Here is an 8,570-nt window from a genome sequence, read left to right on the forward strand (position 1 = left end):
TAGTTTTAGATGCAGAGTTCAGTGATTCATCAGTCTTATGTAATACCCGGTGCTCATTACATCATGTTCCCTCCTTAATGTCCATCACCCAGTTACCCTATCTCCCCCACCCTTCTCCCCTCCACATGCACTTCTTTAGCATCTCCTCAGTTGGAAACTTTCCACAAGTACAGGTGTGCCTGGCTGGCTCAGTCAGAAGAGCACATGACTCTTGATCTCAGGGTTGTGGGTTCAAGACCCATGTTGGATGAAGAGATTACTAAAAAAAAAAAAAAAAAAAAAACCCACAAACTTCAAATTAAAACATAATAAAAAGTAACCTTTCCACAAGTGCAGATTCTTCTGTGCTTTTCAGAAATTGAGAGAGAAATCACAAATTCTTTAACTCACCCAAAGTGGACTCTGTAATTAAGGTATTTTCTAATAGAGACATGTACCTTAAAAATATATTTTGCTGGCATTATGCTAAGTGAAAGAGGAAAGAAAGAGAAAGAGAAATATTGTATTCACTTATTTGCAGAATCTAGAAAAGCCAAACTCATATCAATAGAAGTATATATCTGAAGAATACTCAAGGATAAGAAGGTTTTTGTGCTAAGTCTCAAAAATGATGGTTACTAGGCACCAGGATGTGGGGGCAATAGAGAAATGCTACTCAAAAAGTACAGACTTCCAGTCATAAGATGAAAGCGTTCTGGTGATCTAATGTACAGCATAGTGTTGTTAAATGATCACCACACTAAGTCTAGTTAACATCAGTCATGCGTATTTTCACTATCAAATCATACAGGTGAATTGTTCCATCAAGCCATCCCATTTATACTGCATACAGTGTGGGCTTCCCATGACTTGCTTGTTGCTCTGCACACCACTCAGGAGGTAGGAAGGTACCAAGGGAATAGCTCAAAGACATCCAGAATCCTCTCTCTTTCCTCATTTTCGCTCTGTAATTCTCGGCATGTCGCCTTTTGATTCCAATGTTTTCTCTATTGCAAAAAGGACAGTAATTCCAAGGATCCAACTGTTCTACAACAGTTTCCAAACCCTGGAAGGAGTAAAGAGGCCCTGTCCTTCCCTCCTGTGACTTTTAAAGAGGTATAAGACCTTATTCAGAACATTTAGCAGGTGCTCCCTCATGTCTCATTGGCTGGATTTGCATCACATGCTCATTTCTAAACCAATCATGAACTAATGAAGACTCACACTTTGTGGCTCTTAAGAAGGACTCCCACAGTTATTGGGTATAGGGGGAAGAGGGACAGGATAATCGGTTCTTCCACAGGCAATGACAATGAACATTTTTTCACATGGTTAGCTATTTCCACTGGTCAATTTTTTTAAATTATTCTTATTAACATATAGTGTATTATTTGCCCCAGGGGTACAGGTCTGTGAATCATCAGGCTTACACATTTCACAGCACTCACCATAGCACATACCCTCCCCAATGTCCATGACCCAACCACACTCTCCCTCCCTCCCTCCCCTCAGCAACCCTCAGTTTGTTTTGTGAGATTTAGAATCTCTTATGGTTTGTCACCCTCCATCTTGTTTCATTTTTTCTTTCCCTACATCCAACCCCCCCCCACTGCCTCTCAAGTTCCTCATATCAGAGAGAACATATGATAATTGTCTTTCTCTGATTAACTTATTTCGCTGAGTATAATACCCTCTAGTTCCATCCACATCATTGCAAATGGCAAGATTTCATTTCTTTTGATGGCTGCATAGTATTCCATTGTATATATGTGCTACCTCTTCTTTATCCATTCATCTGTTGATGGGCATCTAGGCTCTTTCCATAGTTTAGCTATTGTGGACATTGCTACTATAAACATTCAGGTGCATGTGCCCCTTTGGATCACTACATTTGTATCTTTAGGGTAAATACTCAGTAATGCAATTGCTGGGTCCTAGGGTAGCTCTATTTTCAACTTTTTGAGGAACCTCCATACTGTTTCCACTGGTCGATTTTTGTATTGCTATATCAACAGCCTGCTGTTCAAATAGCTTTATAGTAAGCCTTGATATCTGTGAAGACCTGTCCTTCCTCAAAATTGGGTTGGTGATTCTGAGCTCTTTGCTTTTCCATATGAAGTTTAGAAACAACTTAACCAATTTTCCTGAAATAAGCTGTTGGGATTTTTGGTTGATATGACATCATGCAGATTTATTTGGAGGAACTGTCATCTTTATGATATTGGGGCTTCCATCTAGGAAAATGGCACAACTTTCTGTGGTAAATATGGCAACAGATTCTTTGCACCTCCTTCTAGGTGGACCCTTTTTCCACACCTCTTGTGTCTGGGCTGGCTTTGCTGTTTGCTTTACCCAGTAGAATGTGGCAAAAATGATGCTTTGCAAGCTCCAGAGCTTGGAGTACATGAAGTGATAAGGTTTCTGCTTTCACTCGCCTGGAATGCTGCCTTGAGACCACCAGACCATAATGAAGCCCACGATAAAAGAGCATATGGAAAGAGAAACCCAGCTGTCTCAGCTAAGTTCAGCCCCCAGCCAGCTGACCTGCCGGCTGAATGCAGCTGTGTAGATGAGCTCAAGCGAAAGCAGCAGAGAATTGCTTAGCCAACCCAGAGAATTCGATGAAATGATAAACTGTTGTTGATGTAAGCCATTAAGTTTGGGGGTATTTTATTCCACAACGAGAACACTAGCTGAATGGGAAATTGGTACCTAGAAGTGGGGTGCTGCTTGAGGAACAACATAATACATGTGGCCTGGCTTTGGGACTGTACAGTGGCCTGAGACTACCAAGGCAACAAGGAGACTGTTAGCGGAAGCTTGAAAAAGCAGTGGGGAAACTACTCTTGAAGTACAGAAGGATGGTAAACCATGTTTTGTGCTTGTGAAAAACTTGGCAAAAGTGTTGTCAGCACCACATGAAGCAAAGGAACCAGCTGCCTACATGTAGGATCATGAGAAATACTGACTTATTATTATTGCATTGAGATAATGAAACAAGTTTGGGGATGGTTTTATATAATGCATAATTGAAACACTAATGAACTAGTGAGTCTAACTGTTACAGACTTAATTTTTGTCCCCTCAAAAATGCGTCTGTTGAAGCCCTAATCCCCAGTATAACTGTATGTGGAGGTAAGGCCTTTAGGGAGGTGATTAAGGTTAAATGAGGTCTAAGAATGGGTCCTTAATAGAACAAAATTGGTTTCCTTACCAATTTTGTCTCTGGGGAAGAGACACCAGAAATCTAGTAGCCTGTCTATAGATATTCTGGGGTTATTTTTCAAAAGAATTTACTTATTTATTTGTCAGAGAGAGCGAGAACACATGCACAAAATAGGGGGTGCATGCAGAGGCAGAGGCAGACTCCCTACTGAGCAAGGAGCCGGAATCAGGGCTTGATCCCAGGACCCAGGGATCCTGACCTGAGCCAAAGGCAGACACTGAACTGACTGAGCCACCCAGGTGTCCCTTGGATTTTTTTTTTAAACAAATAATAACATTGTCAGAAAGGAATGATATTCATTTCAAATTATTATAGCTCATTTATTTTTTCCCTAGCTAAGGCGGCAATATTTATTTATGATATTTTCATGTAATTTTGTAAAAAGTATTATGTTCACATGCTTTAAGAAATAATAAAAGGACTGTAGTAGGGGCACCTGGGTGGCTAGGTTGGTTGGTTAAGTGCCTGTCTTCAGCTCAGGTCATGATCTCAGGGTCCTGGGATCATGCCCCTGGTTGGGCTCCCTGTTCAGCGAGGAGTCTGCTTCTCCCTCTGCCCCTCCCCCACCGTTGCTTGTTCTTTCTCAAATAAATACATAAAATCTTAAAAAAAAAAAAAAGGAACACCAATTTTTTTAAAAAGGTGTGTAGTAAAAAGTTATGCTATATCTGTCATTCTTTTGTTTTATTACAATGGTAAATACAGTGTTGACCAATATGGCTGTCAGCAGGTATCTCTGCCTTCTAACTGCCTTTGATTAAAATGTTTCTAAGTTTTGCACTAAAAAGTTGATGCTTTCTATAGGCTTTTTAAAGTAGGTTTTTGAGAGAGATACTTTATTCATCATGTTAAAGAAGTGATCTTCCATCTTTATATTGTTAGTAACTTATTTATCATGATTATGAGTGAAATTTTATCTAATCTTTTTGTTTTTTAATATGAGGTATAACTTATATACAGTAAAATGCGTGGATCTTAAGTGTGTATTTTAATGAGTTTTGATATGCATGTGCCCAGGTAACCCGTACCCCTCTCAAGACAGAGAACATTTTCTGGGGTGCCTGGGTGGTTCTGTTGGTCAAGCTTCCAATCTTGATTTAGGCTCAGGTCATGATCTCAGGGTCATGAGATTGATCCCCATGTCAGGCTCTACACTTAGCAGGGAGTCTGTTTCAGATTCTTTCCCTCTGCCCCTCTCCCCACTTGTGCACATGCTCTCTCTCCCTAAAAATAAATAAATCTAAAAAAATAAATACACAGAACATTCTCATAACCCTAGAAAATTCCTTTGTGACCTTTCTCAGTCAATCCCGCCACCCCACTCTCTTGGGACAATGAATTTTCTGATTTTTACATTAGATTGAGTATGTCATTCCTAGAACATGATTTAAATTGAATCATTGATATATATCATCAATGTTATAAATTGAATCAGCAGTTTATTTCTCTTCTTTCTCTCTCCGTTTTAAATTGTGGGTAATATTCCATTATATGAGCAGGTATTACTACCTTTGCTCTAAACAGTCAAAAATTATAAGGAAATTAAAAAGAAAAGTCATTTATATTTACCCATAATTTTTTTTTTACCATTACTGTCACTCTATGTTCTTCTGTGTAGATCTGCGTTTCCAGATAGTATCATTTTCCTTTAGCCTAAAAAATACTTTCTTCAACCTGTCTTATCATTTGGAAATGCTGATGATGAATTCGCTCAGCTTTTCTTAACAGAAAAATGTCTTTAGTTTGCAGTCATTTTTGAAGAAGATTTTTTTCTGACTATAGAATTCCAAAATTATAAGGTTTTTTTTCTTTTAGCACTTACAGATGTTGATCCTCCGTACTATAGCTTTCATCACTTCTGATTGAGAATTCAGTGCCATGTCATCACTGTGTCCTATATGTGATGTGTCTTCCTTCTCTGGCTGCTTCTAAGATTTTCTTTCTATCTTTGGTTTTTTTGTCAGTTGACTAATGTGATAATAATATGCCTACTACAGGTTTCTTTGTCCTTATTCTGCTCAGGCTTCACTGAAATTCTTGAATTCGTAAGCTGGTATTTTTCATCACATTTTATTCTTCAAATATTTCTTTCTGTGCCATACTCTGTCTTTTCCTTCTTGGTTTCCAGTGGTTATACAGGACTGTGAGACTACTCATTTTTTATAGCCTACTGATTTTTCTCTGTTTCTCTAGTTTAGAGAGTTCCTACTTTCCTCTCTTTAAATGCACTGATATTCTCCTCTACGGTGAGTACCTTCAACATGCCTAGTAGATACCTTGCTGTAGGCATTTTTCTTGAAGAGACAGTGACAGAGATCGAGACTTAAGTTGGAGTGGAAATAGTAGTAGGCATCCTTCTTCTTGACCACCTGACACAAGAGAAAACAACCCGTGCTGATAACAGACCCCGACTTCCTTAACATCTTTTTGATGCCTCGTTTAAAAACATGAAGCGATCATCGAGGACCACCCAGACATCTGCTTTTCCATCACTTCTCTTTTCAGCCCTATTTCTCATTCCTGCCCTTTGAAATATGTTTAGTCTTTTGTCTCAAAGTTCTCTAGTTCAGATCTTCCATCAGGGCTGCCACTGGTCAGTGAAAGCCAGTTGTCAGGGGGCCCTGGGAGACATGGTCATCCTCCCAGGAGCCTAGAGCAGGGTGGAGAGCACATCTGCAGAAAGCAAAAAAGGAGAAGGATCTGAAGATTTTGCGCACTGTCTGTTGCATAACTTGCGAGAAATCAGAATGTGCCAACTGTCTAACAATTCTCAAGTAGTTGAAACAAAACTGCAAGCCATCCTGTAGAAAATCAAAACCAAAACCAAAGAGCTTCTTCACTTTCTCTTTGATGCTGGTCATATGTGGAAATACACGAGGATGGAAGGGCAGGCGTTTCAGATCAGAAAACAAGATTGTTTCCTATTGCATGCTTTTGCCCTAATTTATCGCTTTGATGATAGAACCAATTGCTACTTGGGGGAGAAAAAAAAAAAAAAGGAGCAAAATAATGGACTCTGACTCAGTGGAACTGTCCAGGCTAAGGCATCTAGCGACTATTTCTAATGGTTGCGATTTCAGGAAATGTCTCAGTCTTGTCATGGATGTCCCTAAGGATTTGTTTAAAAATTCAAATGTCACATATTTATTGTATGCTGAGAAATCCACTGTGCCTTCAGCTACATGTTCTAGAGGACAGTTCAACATGATCCCGGGAAGGGGACTATTTACTCCTTGCATATTACCTAAAGCCTAATGGTGTGCCAGGCTAGTTTCCCTTTGGTTAATAAAAGAGCCTAATCGGTCTTTGATCCAAAATTATGCTTTACTTGGCAAAGCTGTAGCTGACATTTTGATGCTTTGTATCCAGTGTAAGTACTTATCAAGTAGTATGTCCTATTTCAGGTTGAAGACTTTTCCTACTAGGAATCAGTGGATGGGATTCAGGAACCCATGAAACCCCTAAAATGGGTTGCAGAATGTTTGACATGCATACATTTTTCTGGGAAGATCTATTGTTTCCACAAATCCTCTGAAGCTAAGCCTTCCTGTGTCCTTCTAAATCAATTAGCACTCCTCTACCTAGTTTTCATCAACAGGCCCTTCCACTTTATCTCATTGTTTGGGCTTACATATTTTCATTTATTAGCTATTATTATAGGGGATTCTCAAGAGACAGAAAGATAAACAAATGTGATCAGCTATTTTTAATGTTGAGAAGCCATGGCTGAATACAAATGTATTGAAAAGGAAACTAGATGAAGGATGGGAGAGCCATAAAAAGGTTTTTTCAAAATAGAGATAAGAATTTATTACAAAGATGCCCTCCCTGACAGTCTTGTTGGCTTGCCTTATGGTGCTTTAGGTGAGAGAGTTCGGGGTATAAGCCATAAAAAGTAAGACCATCCTTTCCTTGAATTTAATGAATTGCCCCTCCATAGTATTAACCTCATGGTCCTGGGTTGGGACCCATTCTCTTTTTGAGAATTCCAATTTGGAGTTTTACAAGATGGTGGGATAATCTTCTTGAGCTTGGCAGAATGATTATAAGCAGCTCCATGATAAAATATTTGGTACTCCCTCCTAGGAATGGTACATTGATATAAAGGAATTTCTGCCTGCTTTGGCAAGTATTACATAGATATGGGATAAGAAAGGGGTCTTAAACTCAATGTTTTTTAGGAGCTGGGCCTGTATGAGGTAGACAAGTAGTACTGGACCAAAGAAATTGTGTTCTATATCCAAAGGGGGCAGCCTTTACTCAACTCCTTTTTTTTTTTTTTATTGGGGATTAAAAAAAAAAAAATACAATTGTAGAAGTTGGCAACTAATTCAAAACATTTTAAAACACTGTGTGGGATGCACATATGTTTTGAGGGTGTATTTGGCCCCAGGGCTGCTGGTTTGGGATCTCTGGTGTAAAGGAGTCGTTCCCAAGCCTGGCTGCAGATCCGAATCATCTGTGGAGCTTAAAAAACACAGATGCCCAGTCCCCTCCCCAGACTTGCTGACTCGCATCTCTGGGGTTGATCCTGATGCACAGCCAAGTTTAAGAACCGCAGAGCAAAGAATTGGTTGATGGAACAGCACTGACCATCCTTAAAGCTACAAAATTTTAAAAAGGATCATAATAAAGGAAGTCAAGATAAATGAATAAACTGTCACCTCCATAGGAGAGCCAAAATGGTGAAGACATATAAGAATCCCTTTAAATGTGTTCTCCCGTATCTCAAATTTTGTTTTTCTGATCTTTTTCTAGAGTCCTGCATTCCAATGTAGTTGCCACTAGCCACATGCGGCTACTTAGATTTTAATTAAAATTAAATAAAATTTAAAATTCAATTGATTCGTTGCACTAGCCATATTTCAAGTGCTAAGTAGCCACATGTGGCTTGTGGCTTCTGTAGTGGACAGAGCAGATCTAGTCCATTTCCAACATTACAGGAAGTGCTATTGGCCAGCCCAGATACTATACATGAAAATCAAGTGAACTTTGTAGGCCTTTTAAGCCATTCATGTGGGATTCTGGTATTTCAAGGAAGTGGTAATTATCACTATAGAATAAAACATTTCTGAATTGGCCACATGGGTTTATGCCTTTAAATTGTGTGATGCTTACCCAAATGGAAATTAATTCGTAAATATAGAGATTTATTTTTAAGTGCAGAAGTATTCATGCAATCATTGGATAAATATTTATCCTTTTTGTGCCAAGCACTCTGCTCTTTGTGTTTTTAAATTATTCATGGAATTGAGTAAGGTTAAAAAATGGGCTTAGGCAGCTTCTAAGAGTTATATTCTCCAGTAAATATATATTACTCATAGTTTTCAGTCTACTTTTCTCTTTCAATTTTATGGAATTCCCT

The sequence above is a fragment of the Mustela nigripes genome, chromosome 12, assembly GCF_022355385.1.
Source record: "Mustela nigripes isolate SB6536 chromosome 12, MUSNIG.SB6536, whole genome shotgun sequence".
Lineage (NCBI taxonomy): Eukaryota > Metazoa > Chordata > Mammalia > Carnivora > Mustelidae > Mustela > Mustela nigripes.